The sequence below is a fragment of the Nicotiana attenuata genome, chromosome 2 (assembly GCF_001879085.1).
Source record: "Nicotiana attenuata strain UT chromosome 2, NIATTr2, whole genome shotgun sequence".
NCBI classification, from domain to species: domain Eukaryota; kingdom Viridiplantae; phylum Streptophyta; class Magnoliopsida; order Solanales; family Solanaceae; genus Nicotiana; species Nicotiana attenuata.
In genome coordinates this window covers 76,332,449-76,349,474 of record NC_031990.1, presented here as the reverse complement: position 1 = coordinate 76,349,474, position 17,026 = coordinate 76,332,449, and positions in this window count along the sequence as shown.

Genomic DNA, 17,026 nt, shown 5'->3' with positions numbered 1-17,026 from the left:
TTGGGTATTGTTCAAGGACACAACTTCGATGGAAGATCAGCAATTGAGTCTTAATCAAACTTCTGATTACTAACTCATTAAATAACAGTGATTGTTCTCTTTTACAGGTATTGCACAAAGCCGAAGTTAAACTAAATTTAAGAGCAAAAAGCGAGGCAATTTTGCAAGCAATTTATGTGAGATTCAAGTGGTGCATTCCTGAAGCTACTTGGAAAGATAGAAGAACCAATTCCATTGTGTCTTTCTTTTATTCTAGTTCAATTGTAGTAGGTGTTTAAAGTTGTACCTTTCCACTTTCATAGAAGCATTTGTATTAGGTACTTTGAGTATTCAAGTTAGAGTTAACTTGAAAGGTGTCGCAACAGTTGAGGTTGTGTGCCACACTGGGATTAGAGTTTAATCCTTAGGTTTAACAAAAGTTTTTAAATGCTGTTTTGGCCTCAGTGATTTAGTGGAAGTTTGGGGAAAATCCTACTGAGTAGTAGGGTCGTGGTTTTTTCACCTTTTGAACCAGGTGTTTTGAACGTAAAAATCTCTGTGTTCTTTATTTTGTATTTATTCTTCCGCAAACAGCAGTAGTTAGTAATACACCTAGAGAGAACCAGGTTCTTCCTAGAACGAAAATTGGTCGGACCCTACACACTCCAACCCTATCCTTTCTCCGGATTGTGTCCTCTTCCCATGAGGAGACTTTCTTTCCTCCTCCAATATGCAACCTTTTCGATTAGTTCAGGAGATATTGTTGGTTGATCACTGAGACTTATCTCCTTCACGTGTATCTCATATGTCTAGGTTGATAAATATTGTGCCTCACATGATGGACCTGGTCCATGACTGAGTTCATTTTTCATTCTTCAAAACTTCACCTGAACTTGGGCCAACAGTAATACTGGTGAAATCCATACTAGCCAGATTTTTCACCCAGCCGCTTCTTCATTCCTTTCTGTTTTTTCTGCGTCACTTTCCTCTTTTCCACCACTTTCCTCTAATTCATCTTCTCCCTTGAAGATACTGCTTTGGAGGACCGAGATGAGACTCCCTAGGGGATGGCGCTCGAAGATACTGCCGCCGAGGATACTCCCCGAAGAATAGGCTAGGCTCTAGGCTTTAATTATATATGCACCTTTTTGCTTCTTTGTTTCTGTGTAGGGACCCCTCGTGGGCTTTTGTAATCATATGTAAGGACCCTTCATGGGCTTTTGTAATCAAGTGTTTATGAATACAAAGATGTTCCTTCAATTTGTCTCTGATGTATGTTATATTCCCCTTTATCTATGCTTGTGAAGAATCTGAGTGTATGACCCCACCAATTGGTGTAAATATCGAGCCCGGGTGCGAGTGTTTCTTCTGACTTTCGATTGATTAACACGGCTCCCTGCAAAACCCTTTACCGTTCCTTGGACCGATCCCAGATTGGACTGATAAACTCGGGTAGCCAGGACCCTGACTTCTAGTTGAATGAGAGTAAGGCTTCGAACCCTTAGACCGAGACTTAGCCTTTGGACCCTGCAATAATCTTCGAGGGGGGATTTGCTCGAAGACCCGAGAATAGAGACTGCCTTTAGGCTTTCGAGAGCAGTCCCCGAGTGGGGGTTTGCTCAAACCCGAGCCACCTGGAAACTTGCTTTAAACTTAGTGTAGATAGCCTTAAGGCATTGTAGATAGATCCCCAATGAGGTTTACCCGGGTTTAGATGGTACCCCGAGGCCAAGCCCACATGAGTAGAGTTTAAGCGCCTATTTTCTTCTTGAGGGAAGCCCTCGAGATCGGGTACCATTTCGAGTCTTGTAATGATGTCAATGGCCCCTTGGAGTATGTCTTCTTCTCCCTAGAGGTCCTTAAGGTCAGGTACCATCTTGGGACTTGTAATGATATTGATGGCTTTCTGGAGCCAATCTCCTTCTTGGTGGAGGTCCTCAAGATCGGGTACCATCTCGGGACTTATAGTGATATTAATGGCTTCTTGGAGCCTATCTTCTTTTTGTGGAGTTCTTCGAGGTTGGTTACCACCTCGGGACTTGCAATGATGTCAATGGCTTCTTGGAGCCTAACTTCTTTTTGACGGAGGTCCTCGAGGTCGGGTACCACCTCGGGACTTGCAGTGATGCCAATGGCTTCCTAGAGCCTAACTTCTTTTTGATGGAGGTCCTCGAGATCGGGTACCACCTCAGGACTTGCTGGCGCGGGGTTTTCGACCTTGCAGCGTCGTATGGCGACGTTGAGTGTAGGATACGGTTACGAAATGACCGAGGTGATTCCGCCGGCGTATCTTTCCGAAGCGATAAAAGATTTAGCCAATATTTCTAGTCGGCCTTTGGGGCAGGCAGGTGGTTGACGCTTTTCCCATATATAAGGTTGTCTTCGCCCTTTTGGAGACTCCGCTATTGTGAGCAGTTATCCTCTATCATAGAGTTCTCCTTTCTTGCACCAATTTTCCTTTAACTCAATGATTTTGCCCGAGTCTTCATTTCCCCTTCCTTTGTTTTACTATAGCCATGGCTGCTATGCCCGAATCCACTTGGTAAGAAGAACGGAGCTCTGCCTCTGAGCACTTAGCTTCGGGAGGGAATCTCCCGCTAGAAGAGACTCCCAGCATTTGAGGTTACCGGGATTATGCCTCGAAGTTCATTTCTTTAACAGGAGAGGAGCACCTTAAGTTAGTGAGGAATGACTGTGGATGGGGAGAAAAGGTAGTACTGAAGATACCTTCCCCGGATGAGGGCATCACGGATCGTGCCGATGGGTTTCTGAATGTGTGCATGTATCCCTTCACGCTGGGCCCCCTAGATAGGGTTGTGGTTGACTTCCGTCGAAAGAATCAGGTTACCTTGGCGCAGATCCACCCGTCATTTTGGAGGATAGTGTTGATGATGAGGTTCTTTGCAGAGAAGGCAGGGCTTGAATTCATGCTCAGTCATCTTATCAGGCTGTACCGGCCCTTTCACCATCGAGGTCTGTTAACCTTACGATGCCGGTCGACCACGCCTTTCGTTGTTGATGATGAAGAAGACAAAGATCGGGAGCGGCTGAGTCGATTTGTCCGAGTACGGACTGTTGATATTATCCCGGGGAGTTTATGCCATTCCCTAAGGAATGGAATTTTACACGTAAGTAGTACACTCGTGCCTTCATAGTTTTTTAATTATGGCAAAGGAGTGTTCCGTAAATGTGCCTTCTTTCCCTCTTCTGCAGCAATTTCATGGATGCCGTGCGAGGTCCCTGATCTGCCAGATTGGGCTCGGGAGTTGGCGGCCCAGTCGACCTGTGATGAGCGTAAGTGGCAAGCTTTGTCTAGGGGCAGATGGGAGGCAAAACATCATGGTATGTGCTGTGCGATTTGTTCCCTTCCCTTTTTTAGTTGGAAAAGCACTTTCTCTTTCTGCATACTAACCCTGTTATTATAGGCATCGGGGAGACTTCTGGGGCGAGGTCGTGCCCCCTTGGAGAGGGAGAAGGGTTGCTAGCTTCTAGGCTAAAGAATGATAACAATAAGCAAGAGATACCTTTACAGGGCGACGGTGCTCAAAGCAAGGCGAACCTAGGTCGGAGGCCCGCAGTGGAAGTATTGACTGAGCCTGCCGCGCCCGTGATTTCTAGCTTTGGAAAGGCGGTTTCTCCTCCGCTGCCATCTTCTTTTTCCGTCGGAGGTACTTCGAGGGATACCCTAAACACGGGATCATATGCACCGAGCGACAGTGCCCCGACCGGGGTCGACTCTTTCGGATCTGAGGGAGCCAGGCTAGCAGATGTGCGCTCAACCTTCGAGGAAGCCCAGCGGCTTCACTCTGCGATGAGTTTTGGCACTCCCTTCCTTATTGAGTTTTCTTTTGCAGGCTTTCGACAAGCTTAAGTCCGAGCTGCTTCGTCGTGAGGCCAGGATGCGAAAATCTCTGGATGAGGAGAAATCCCTTAGGCTCCTTTGTCATGAAAGGGAAGTCGAGTTAACACGCTTACGGTATGAGGCGAGTTGGAGCTTGAATTATGAGAGTTATTTGAAGGAGCAAGTAGTTTTTGTTCCGAGCGAGTGTGCATTCTTTCTTCTAGCTCTTGAGGCTAATGTTTCGTTTATTTCAGTTGTAGAAAAAGATAGAGGACCTGGAGCGCCTTTGCAACGAAGCTGGCCGAGCCAAGTGCGAACATGATGAGCTAAAAGCTCAGGCGGAGGTTCAACTTTGCTTAGCTCGTGATAATACCTTGGTTCGAACAGATATGATTATGAAGCTCGAGTCCGATCTTTTGAAGGTCATGGACGAGGTTGTGGATGCCCGGGCTGAAGCCGTAATGAGCCGGACTAAGGCTGACCAGAAGGCGGCGGTCTATTTGAAAGACGCTGCCGATGCTCAAGTTGAGCTGAGAAGGATTCTCGACCGCGAGGGGAGGAGCAAGGAATATACTCGGTGTAAGTCTCGAAGGGAAACCCTCGAGGAGATCCATGCTAGGGGCTTTGACCTCTCGGGAGAGGTGAAGTGAGCGAGGGCGGACGAACGAGGTGCTAGGTCACTTCTGTTCGACACCGAGGATAACGAGGATGAGGCCGACGGGCCATGGTCCCTAAAGGGGACATAGATTTCCTTTTCTGATTCTGTACATAGTAATTTCAAAGTATGTTGTAAATGGAGTTTGTATTTTTTTCGCATGTATGTATTAAGAGGAAACCTCGCGGTTTTGTTTCTCCTGCATTTCTTTTTGCCTTGAATTCAGCCAGATGAACTGGTCTTTGAGTGAGAAGGAATCCTTAGATTCATAGTATGGCCTTGAGGCTCATTGGGCTGGCCCGTAGGCTCTTACACGCTTGGACGATGCAACCTTTTGGTATAAGCCGGAGTTTGAGCTCTTACGCTTTTTCTCTTAGGCATGTTTGATCAACTGTTTTGGGTTCAGTCTCCGAGTCGGGTATCGACTAGAGCTCATTTGACCCCCAAGTTTTTGAATTTTAAGCTGGCGACAGTAGCTCTTACGCTTTCGGTCAATGCGACCTTTTTTAGTGTAAGCCGGCTTTTGAGCTCTTACGCTTTGGGTCGATGCGACCTTTTATGTGGGCTGGCGACAATGGCTCTTACGCTTTGGGTCGATGCGACCTTTTATATAGGCTTTATTTTTCCCTTGTGAAGGATTTTTGAGATTGTGTTTACCTGACTCTTCGACGGTTTGGTAAAAACCTCAATTATGAGTCGTTATGTGGCGATGATCGACCACCTTGAGAGCTTTGGCTCGGAAGTTGAGTATCTCGAAGCCAGTGTTTAGGAGCTGACATGGTCGAAGCTCTTTTGCCTATGTCGAGGGTAGCCTGTTTAACCTGTTCTTTCCGAAGTATATTCGAAGTAATTGAAGACCTGTGATTTATAGCGGCAGTCGGGCGTCCCCGAGTAGCGTTAGTTTTGCTGGTACATCCTTCTGACCGTAGTCATTTGTGGTTGGCCGGAGCCATTTTTAGTCCCGAGTGAAGTAGTTTCGACGTCTATATCAAGGGTATGCCTTTTAGGGGTCTTACAAGTTCGATATATAGCCTTATCTTTGAGATCGGGTTTATGCCTTTAGTAAGGTCTTACAAGTTTTACATACCTTTGAGGTCTTACAGTTTTGGATACTTGGTACAAGTATGGTTCATGCCTTGCTCAAGGTCTTACAGATATTGTTGTTGTTTTACGTAGGTCTTACGAGACTGAGGTTGCCCGCTTGGGGCCTTACGGCCTCGGGTTTTTGGTAAGTGGCGATTGGCGACAGTCCCCGAGTCATCGAGGGTTCCTTGGCTCAGGAGTCATTACTTGTAAGTTTGGTATTTCCACTTTGAGGGCTTACGATTTCGGAGTTTCTGACCCGGAGGCCGTGCGATTTTTGAGATTTTGACGCTAGTCCCCGAGTGTTCGGGGCACTTTCGGAGACGTTTTGTGATTCTGATGTTGCCTCATTGAGGGTTTATGAGTTTGGAGCTCCGACCCGGAGGTTGTTCCTATTTTGTATTGTTGACGCCAGTCCCCGAGTGTTCGGGGCGCTTTCGGCCTTGGAGCCATTTTTTTGCAAAAAATACTGAGCTTCTTTGAAATGAAAAAATGCTCTTAAGAAGTGTTCTTTGATTTTTCGGTACAAGCATACATGACCTTGCTGTTAGGGGCTTGGTTCTTATGCGGACACGGTTCGTTTGACCATTTAACCCGGTACATTATTTTCCTATTGAGACCCCACTTAGTGTGTCTAGGCTTCTCCGAGTAGGTGATCTTCCGGGGGGGATGCCCCCCAGTATTCGAGGTTGAATGCAAAAGAAGCCTTGAATACTTGTTGAGTCTTCCCTAGGTAGCATATGGATGTTGCCTCGTTAAAAACCTTGCCGGTAAAACCCTTTCTGGGATAAAAACTCGGTCGAAGGAAAAGAGTGCAACGCATGCTTTAGAGACCTAAGGCCTTCGAGTTGGAGAGTGCTTTGGCAGTTTTTATCGGATACCTGCACTCGGGTCAGTGTAGAATGTAATAGAAAGAGAAAAGAGACGCTCATACCTTAGTGTAGAATGTGTTGGCGATGTTTCCAGCCCTGATGTATTTCAGTCGCTTGTGATGAGGATGCGGTACGGTCCCCTGCTTTGTTTAGTCGGGAGTAGTCGAGAGTGTAGCTTGTTATCGCTATTTTACATTTTGCTTATCCTTCGGCTCCTTCGGAGGTGGATGTACCGGTGTCGGGGCCACATCGCGCACCGCGAATATTTCTCTCGCCGCATGTTGTTCCCCGTAGATGGTTTTAATCCCATCCTTTGTCGGGAATTTCATCATTTCATGGAGGGTGGATGGCACTGCTCTCATGCAGTGTATCCATGGCCTTTTGAGCAAGGCGTTGTACCTCATGTCTCCTTCGATGACATGGAATTTGGCATTTTGGATTGTGCCAGCCACGTTGACTAGGAGGGTGATTTCCCCTTTCGTTGTTTCGCTCGCCATGTTGAATCCGTTGAGGACTCGAGAGGCGGGTACGATTTGGTCAAGCAGTCCGAGCTGCTCTACCACCCTCGACTTGATAATATTGGCCGAGCTACCTGGATCCACAAGTACATGTTTAATTTGAAATGTAATTACAAGAAAAAAGATTACCAGTGCATCGTTGTGAGGCTGAGACAAGGTTTCGATGTCCTCGTCGCTGAACGTGAGAGCATCCTCGGGTATGTAACCCCGAGTTCGCTTTTCTCTAGTGATAGATATTTTTGTTCTTCTCATCATGGGCTCCTGCGGGGCATCTATGCCTCCCAAGATCATGTGGATGACATGTTGTGGCTCATTTGTTTCGTTCTTCTTGGTCGCCTCTCTTTCCCCGAACTGATTTTTGGCCCGGTCACTGAGGAATTCTCGGAGGTGACCATTACTAAGTAGTCGGGCTACTTCTTCTCGGAGCTAGTGGCAATCCTCGATCATGTGGCTATGCATGTTGTGAAAATCACACACTAAGTTATGATTTCTTTGCGAAGGATTTGATTGCACAGGCCTGGGCCACCGGCATCTCTGATTTTACTGATGGCGAACACGATGTCTGATACATCAATGTTGAAGTTGTACTCCGACAAATGGGGTGCTTCTGTCGGCCCTGTGTGCCTATCGAACCCGGCTCTGCTGACGGGTCCTCGAGGATTCTGTCCTCGATCCATCCTTCGATCATTGCGGGGTATGTTGCGCCTCGGGGCGTTTCTCCTGTCTTTGGTGTATGGCTGGTACCTTTCTTTGTTTGGATTTGGCTCCTTCGCCAAAAGCCTGCTTGGGTATACCGAGCCTAAGGGGGCCCTAGTTGGTCGCCCTCGACCCTGATTTTTGACTAATATCGATTGTGAACATCCGACCAGGTCACGACGAGATATTCAACCAGATTCTATTTCAGTTGCTTCGAAGCCACCGAGCATCGTTCGTTCAGACCTTGAGTGAAGGCCTCTACCGCCCAGTCGTCGGAGACTGGTGGTAGTTCCAATTATTCCATTTGAAAGCGAGATACGAACTCTCGCAGCATCTCATTCTCCCTCTGCATAATCTTGAAGACGTCGGATTTCCTTGTTGCTACTTTGATGGCACCAGCATGTGCCTTAATGAAAGAATCCGCCAGCATGGCAAATGAATCTATTGAGTTTGGGGCCAGGTTGTGATACCATATCATGGCCCCTTTAAAGAGCGTTTCCCGAACTTCTTCAGCAGGACGGACTCGATCTCGTCGTCCCTTAGGTCGTTGCCCTTTACTGTACAAGTGTAGAAAGTGGCGTGCTCGTTGGGGTCCGACGTTCCATTATACTTTGGAAGGTCGGGCATTCTGAACTTCTTTGGAATGGGTTTCGGAGAAGCTTCTTGCGGAAATGGCTTTTGCACGAACTTCTTCGAGTCCACACCCTTCAGGACCGGGGGCGCGTCCGGGATTTTGTCGACTCTAGAATTGTAGGTCTCGACCTTCTTATCGTTGGCTTTTATCATTTTCTCTCCTGATTCGACCCTCTTATGAGTTCCTCGAGCATCTTTACAAGGTTGGGGTCGGCTGCCGACCCGTTGTTGCTTGATCTCTCTGGTACCTGCTCGGCTGGGGGAGCCGTCCCGGTGCTACCGTGCTAGGAGTTTTTTGGTGACTTTGCAGATGAGTGATAGCCAGCTGTTGTGCCTGCAACATTTCAAAAATAACGTGAAGGCTAACCTCCCGTTCTTCCCTAGTGGGGGTTTTCTGAGCTTCCTGTTGCTCTCCTTGGTGCAAGCTCATGTTAGTGTGTGAGCTTATATCGACATGTTGGGCGTCGCGCGAGACCGCGTCCGCCGGAATTGGTCCTAGTGCGTTCTCGAGGTTTTGTGGTGGTACACCAACACCTGGAACATCCAAACCATTTTCTCCATGGTTCTCAAGCTTGTTGTTTACTGAATCAGACATTTTGACCTGAAATCAAAGATCTTGGGCAAGAAAAAGTGTGAAAGTACAACTTGCGTTGTGTAGTAAAACCAGCAACAAAATAATCACTATTATTTTTAGCCCCACGGTGGGCGCCAAACTGTTTACCGTAAAAATCGTAATAACAATTAAATATGATTATGGGATTCTAAAAATACGTGATCTATTTTTATGCTAATTGTTACGCAGTTGATGCTATGTGAAATACTTAGAAATGAGATAAGAGTTTGAGAACAAGGTGATAACCAAACACAATGATTAATAGTTGGGGCCACGAGCTTGCTTATTCGAGGGCCTCAGGGTCGAGTCTGAAGCTCGGCTGGGAGCTATCGGGGGTAATCGATGGGCGACTAATAGTTAGAATAAAATCAATGACGGCTCTTTACGGCCAATAATAAGCAATAAATGATGAACAATAAATAGAACACAATGAATATAAGCAATAAATGAAGTAATGAACTCAATGGAATGTTTTAGAGAGCAGAGAGAATGTTCTTGTGTATTTAATATTGAGCAGCAAATATTTACAAATGACAAGGATCCCCTTTATATATGAGGGGGAATCCAAACATAGTACAAAATGCATTGATTACAAAGATATGGGGCTGGTACAGCTAGTTAATGCCATGATGCGGGCTTAGACTATCGTGACAGACTTTGTCGGCACTAGCTGTACACCTTCTGAACTCCCCACTCTCTCCCCGTAACCGTCGGTCTGCACTGCTCCGAGGTCGAGCGTTGATGGCCCTCGAGGGATGAAACTCGACCGTGGTTTTGAGCCTTCAAGATGGCGTAAAGATGGAAAATTGGATCATCCGATTTTACCGTATAGAGTAAGATTCCTAAAATTCACCCCTGGGCCCACGTGCTCGGATTCCGGAAATCTTCGAAGAAAGTTGTTACCCATAACCTTATGAAGTCAAATATATGATTTTTACCAAATTTCAAAACCATTTTCGTGGTCAAATCTCATTTTTATACAAAATCTAGGTTTTCATCTAGACCCTTGATTTCACCAATTTTTACATGTTAATCTATCCATAATCTATGTATTAAACTCATGTTGTATAGATATTACTTACCTCAAAGTGCTAGGTGAAAATCCTCTTCCAAAAGCTCCAAAAATCGCCCAAATCCGAGACTCAAAACTCAAAATGAGTATAAATGGATGACTCCCGTTTTTAGGCATTCTGCCTAGGCAAGTCACATGTATGAAATGCGACTTTGCCTGATTTTCGGGCAAAAATGAACTACTATCAGCTTTCAGTAAACAAACCATAACTTTCTTTACAAATGTGCAAATGATGAATGGTTTAACTTTCTGGAAACTAGAATCAAAAATCTACAACTTTCCTGTTTCGCAAATTCTCAAATTCCTCATAGATTTCGAGATATAAGCTTCCAAAGCAGGCTCCTTGCATCAGTAATTTCTGGGGAAATTGCAAAACAGCTTTGCCAGCCTTCATTCAATCGATCATAACTTTCTGTACAAATATCCAAATGATGAATGATTTATCTTTCTGGAAACTACAAAGCAAGGGCTACAACTTAATTATTTTTCAAATTTTCATATTCCTTATAGATGTCAAGATATCGTCTTTTAAAATTGACTCCTCGCATCAGAAATTATCTGGCGAACAGCTTCTGCAACAGAATTTCAGCAGCTTTTTTTGTCCGAAATCCATTCCGTTAACCTTCCGAAATCCACCCGAGGCCCTCGGGACCTTAACCAATTATACCAAAATGTCCCAAAATATGATACGAACTCGCTCGAGGCCTCAAATCACATCAAACAATGTCAAAATCATGAATCGCGCATCGAATCGAATTATGAGTTTTCAAATATTCCAACTTCTATATTTTGCGCTGAAACATATCAAATCAATCTGGAATAACTTCAAATTTTGCACACAAGTCACATTCAATATTACGAACCTACTCCAACTTCAGGAATCAGATTCCGACCCCGATATCAAAAAGTCAACTCTCGGTCAAACTTCTCAAAAACCTTCAAATTTCTAACTTTCGCCAAATGACTCCAAAATGACCTACGAACCTCCAAATCCACTTTCATCGCGCTCCCTATACCAGAATCACCATACAGAGCTATTTCCAGACTCGAAATCCCCAACGGACATCGATAGCTTGAAATGTACTTCAACCCAAATTTTTGAAATTCTTCTAAAATGCTAACTTCCACAATATGCGCCGAAACACTCCCGGGTCATCCAAAACCCGATCCGAACATATGCTCAAGTCCGAAATCATCATACGAACCTGTTGGAACCTTCAAATCCAGATTCCAAGGTCGTTTAATCAAAAATCCAATCTTACTCAATTCTTCCAATTTAAGGTTTCCGAAATGAGAATTCTCTTTCAAAATCTGCTCCGAACTTCCCGAATTTCAATTCCGACCACACGTACAAGTCATAATACCTGAAGTAAAGCTGCGCATGACCTCAAACCGGCAAACGACGCGTTAGAACTTAAAACGACCGATCGGGTCGTTACAGTACTAGTCCATAAATAGCGGGTATTTTAGCTCGGACCGTATTTTATCCCAAAATGCCAAACTTCGACGAAAGTCTTTTTTTTCCTAATTGTTTACCCTCTCACCTTCACGAATTTACTTATCCTTTTTAAAAAAATAGCTTGATCCTTATAATCTCAAAATAAATCTCATTCCCGAACTTACGTCGATTAACTTACGATGAAACTTCAACGTACGAAAATGCGGGATGTAACACCTCATTTTCGATCTTATATCAATTTATTTGTGGCGTACTTCCACGTACGAAAGCATGAGGTGTAACAAGAAGGGTAGTCTAAGGCGAGTACGAGGCATGAGGGATCTTTCATCTTCACTTTGTTCATTATATAAAACGATTGAAATATATACACTAATAATATATAAGCCTTTTACTCTACTCGTAACTTTAACTTGTAGAAGGTTAATTGTCTTGTTGAAAAAAAATTTGTTTTGTTATATGATAGATATCTTTAGATGACCTTGTGGTGTGAAAATTCTCTTACATTGTTAAAACTCATAAAAGAACTGAGGAAAACTTACAAAACTGTGAGTAGGGGTGTTCATGGTTCGGTTTGGATCGGTTTTTCCCTAAAAAAAAAAATCAAACCAAGTAAGTCGGTTTTTCAAATATTAGAACCAAACCAAACCAATTAAGTCGGTTTTTTCTCGATTCGGTTTATGTCGGTTTTTCGGTCTTTTGGGTAATTTGTTGGTTTTTTTTAAATATAAGACATACACTACCAAACACATATTCCGGAGACCACATTTTCAACGTAACACTATCAAATCAATTGCCCTTTGAGAAATCTATTATTTACCAAGATATATTGATGATAATTGAATCAAATAGTGATGAATAATTTAAGGACTCAATTAAAAATATATTATTTTTAACACGAAATGGATTCTTACACTAAACAAAAGAAAACTACCAATCAAACTAGATTGTAAAGGTAAAGAACTATACTAAAAGTGCAAACTATTAACATTTACCATTAAATTTTTGAAACTTTATATAAAATATACATATATATAGGTGTAATAATGAATTTGCAATAGCTATTCCTATAGTCGGTTTGGTTCGATTTTTTTCTGATTAAAACCAAAACCAAACCAAATTTGATCGGTTTTTAAATTCAATACCAAAACCAAACCAAACCAAAAGTATCGTTTTTTTGGTCGGTTTGGTTTGGTTTTCGGTTTGGTTCGATTTTTCGGGTTTTTTGAACACCCCTAACTGTGAGCGTGGTTAAACTCATAAAAAGACGACTAAATTACATCATATATCACTTGGGCCACATAGCCCATTCGAAAATAGCCCATATTTGAAGTCTTTACCTGGCTTAGCCCATGTTGTATATGTTATGAAATTTACTTTTCACCCGGTAGCCCACAACTTAAAACAACGGTTTTAATATTTTAAATTTCCATTTCTCTGTTTCTCTTTCTCTCTCTTCCTCACGCTTTTCTCAGACTCTCTCTTCCTCACGCTTTTCTCAGAAGATAACCGACCTCCATTGTTGGGTTCAAGTACTTTTTCGAGCTTTCAATCTTATTTTCAGGTAATTTTCGTTTCATTTTATGCTTTTACCACAGTTTTGGTTTTGAATTTTGTTTTATTTTTAATTTTTTTTGCTTTTTATGATTATGCCTATTTTCTTACAATGTTGTTGTGTTTTTCGTTTGATTTTGTGTTCCTTCTATCTTCATTCTAGGCTTAAACTTGATGTTTCAGTTTGCATGCTTTGTTATTTCGACTTTTAGGGTAGAATTTTTTATTTTTGAGTTTTATTACAATTTGGAAAAATTGGCCTCTGCTTTGTGTTCATGGCCTTTATTTTTGGTTAACTTTTGAGTTTTGTTACAGCTTGATTTTTGTGTTTTCCTTCAGTTGTCTTCACTTTTGTTAAAGCTTTGTTTGTTTGGTTTATTATAGAAAATGCGTTAAAAAATACCTGCTTCTAAAAGCAAAATGAAGGTTGCTGGAAAAGGCGTTAAGTTAGATTATGCGAAAAGATTGAGGGAGTTGCCCTCAACTCCTGATTCTGAATCTAATGTAAATGTCCAGGCGCCAGATAGTGATGATTTTGAGTCTCCTGCTCCTCCTAAAAACTCGCAACAAGAGAGCAGTCAGATGACTCGTTCACAAACGAGAAATACTCCCACTCCAGTTAAATCATCGAGGGACTTTCCCTCACCCCCTTCTTCTGAAGCGAATACGCATGTCCAGGCTCCCGATGATGATGATTTTGAGTCTCCTCCCCCTCCAAAAAAGTTGCAACAAGGGAGCAGTCGAATGACTCGTTCGCAAACAAGTAATACTCGTACTCCGGTTAACATCGTTAGAATAAGGAGTAAGAAATGTGGGAGACCTGAAAAATCAAAAGAAAAGCTAAAAGTTGATTTGGTTAATGAAGATGATGTAGGCCGCAACGTTAAACTGAAAAGGAGAAAGATCAAGGACGATGGTGAGAGTGGCCTTGATTCCATATCGAAAGAACAAAGGTTTGCTATTCGCTGCAAATTGAATGAGAGAAAAGCTAAGTTGAAGGTATTCCCTGTGTTGCTATTAATTTATACATGCTTATACAATTTTATACAAAGTTATACAACTGTTTATACATCTTTATACAAGTCTGCTATACTAATTTATACATTTTTATGAAAATATTTTAGTATAGTTTTTGTTCCTGATCTATTTCTTGTTATTTTTCCATATGCAAGGTTGGGGACTTCTATATACAACTAGTTGATTATTTCCACAACAGGATTAGTTCCCATACCGAGACTGAGATTGTGAGCATTTTGAAGCAATGTTTGACTGACACGCAGGTTCAAATGTTCCGTGCTAGTTGTTTTGGGTACTTCTTGGACCTCCCTCAATTTAAAATTCAAAATCAACTTATTCATTGTATATTATTGAGGGAAGTCTTCCCAGGACGTGAAAGGGAGTTGTGGGTGAAAAGCATTGGAGAGTTTGCTGTTATCACTGGTTTGAAGTGTGTAGAAGACGACGCCACTTTCTATGACAAACCAGATGTTAATAGGTTGCTAAAAGAGTATTTTCCAGGAGATGGAAAAAAGGCTATAACGAGGGGGTAGCTTCTTGATCGCTTCAAGAAAAAGGACTGGAAGTCGGACGAAGATGCGTTCAAGATGGCCTTGATGGTGTTTGTCCTTCATTTCATATTCTCAGATGCCAATAATCATGGTATCAACAAAGATGATTTTGATATCATTGAAAGTGGTCAATATCAGACGTATGCTTGGGGAAAAAAGTCATTTGAAGATATTTTAAGAACAATGAGGGACAGACAGTGTGACTATTTGACAAAGGTTTTTAACGAGGCAGCAAGAACATCGTGCTACTATAAAGGTATCCAAGGGTAAATCATTGTATACTAGATTGCCCTCCGAAGAAGGCGAAGGTCAATAAGAATAAATGTAAGGGTCAAACGGCCAAAGCGAGCCGTGCCCAACTAACCTGACCTAATCCGCTCGGATCAGTATGATGTATTAACTATTACTGCAATAGCAAAGACTATCTGATGCATATTCACATCATAACCTAAAAGATTTTGTTCGACTCTTCGGTATGCTTTCAAGTCCGATCACATAAGACCTCCTCGAGGCACATTTGAACATAAGACCTCCTCGAGGCACATTCGAACATAAGACCTCCTCGAGGCACATTCGAACGTAAGACCTCCTCGAGGCACATTCGAACATAAGACCTCCTCGAGGCACACTTAAACTATAAGACCTCAAGAAGGCAAGTCCAAGCTCATAAGACCTTAATAAGGCGACACATAAAACTGAAAGACCTCAGAGGAGAGTTCGAAATTCGTAAGGCCTCGATAAGGCATTATTTTGACCATAAGTCCTCGAGAAGGCGGGTCCAAATTCATAAAATCTCAAAGAGAGGTAATACCGGCTTCATCATCGACTTCACTAAAAGGCGAAGTATACTCGAACTTGTAAGACCTTAAGAAAAAGGCGTAAAATCGATACAAAACCTGAAGGTCAAATTGTGCCCGAGTCCGAACCCACTCACTCGGGGACTGCTTCGAAGAAACCTAAGGGTTAGACTTCACCCGAGCTCGAACCCACTCACTCGGGGACTGCTTCGAAGAAACCTAAGGTTAGACTTCACCCGAGCTCGAATCAACTCACTCGGGGACTGCCTTGAGAAAACCCAAAGGTCGAAGTTCACCTGAGTTCGAATACATTCACTCGGAGACTATTTCGAAAACTATAAAGGACTACCATCGTTCCAAAAAGATAAAAGGCAAAGTAATAACAAGATTGAAAAAGGAGCAATAAATGGCAAAGGGCAGTGTTGCATAAAAAAAAGCTCGCTACCGGAGCAATTACATAAGAGGGGAAAAACAAAACAAAGCCTAGCCTATTCCCGGAGTCAATCGGAGCCATCCTCGAATTCTTCGGGGAACGTCGCCCTTCTCGAAGCGTCCTCAGCTTCGGCGGCTTTGGCGACGTCCGATGCAAGATCGAAACCGCGACGTTGGAGTTCAGTAAGAACTTCAAGCCGGGCTGACACTTCGCATATTCGGCTAACATTCTTGACTGCTGGTTGGCCGCATCAGCATCGGCCCTATATTGGGCCACCATATCGTTGGCAGTCTCCTCGGCCTGAGAAACTTTAGCCTCAGCTTCCCGAAATCGATTGGTCCATAGCTCAATTTCAAGGACTCGAGCCTCATTGGCCAACGTCAAGTCCGCAACCTCTTCCCGAAGGGAAGTCTTCTCCGACTCCAACTGTTGCACCCGGGCTTCCAGTTCGGCTTTGTTCTCATTAAGTTCGGCCCTGCTCTCGTCAAGCTCGGCCTTAACCCGATTAAGCTCGGCTTGCACCCCCCTTAGCTTACAACCGAGCTCTTTCTTTGCTTCCTCCAGCCGGATAGCACAGGACGCGTGCTCTTTATTCAAAAGGTCCAATCCGGTCTGGCTTTCTAGCAGCTTCTCTTCAAGGACCCGGCGCCCCTCTCGCTCCACCTCCATTTTGTCCTTGATTCGGAGGAACATCGAGTGATATAGCACCGATGCCTGCAAAGAAAAAGTCTGAAGAGTCAGTACTGGGCCACAAGGCAAAAATATTAGAAATAAAGGAAGAAGCAAATACCTTGAGCTGCGCCTGCTGGGCTTCGTTGAAAAGGCATGTCCAATCTACAGCCTCGGTCGCAGCCCGGTCTTCCTCCGTCATCAGATGATGAAGATAGCTTGCAACCCCGACCGGGGGCCCCAGAGCCCGGACGTCTTTGGGGATAGCAAAAGTTACTATCCTGTTACAGTCCGGGTCCAGGCTCGGAGCTGGAAACCTATCAACAAGCTTGTTGACGGCCGAAGTCCCACTTGATTCGGCCTGAAGGTCTTTCCGGGGGATTTCGAGCCCGAAAGTGTTGGCGGAGGGTACCCCATCAAAAAAGGTCTCGAAGCTACCTCCCATCATCGGGATGTCGTCCGGCAGCTGCCCCCAAGTCGAGGAAGATGGGGGGGACGAAACCGGGTGATCGGTACCCGGGGATGCCCGCGTAGGGGCCGAGGGTTCACTAGCATCCTCAACCCTCACGTCCTCGGGAGGAGCCTCA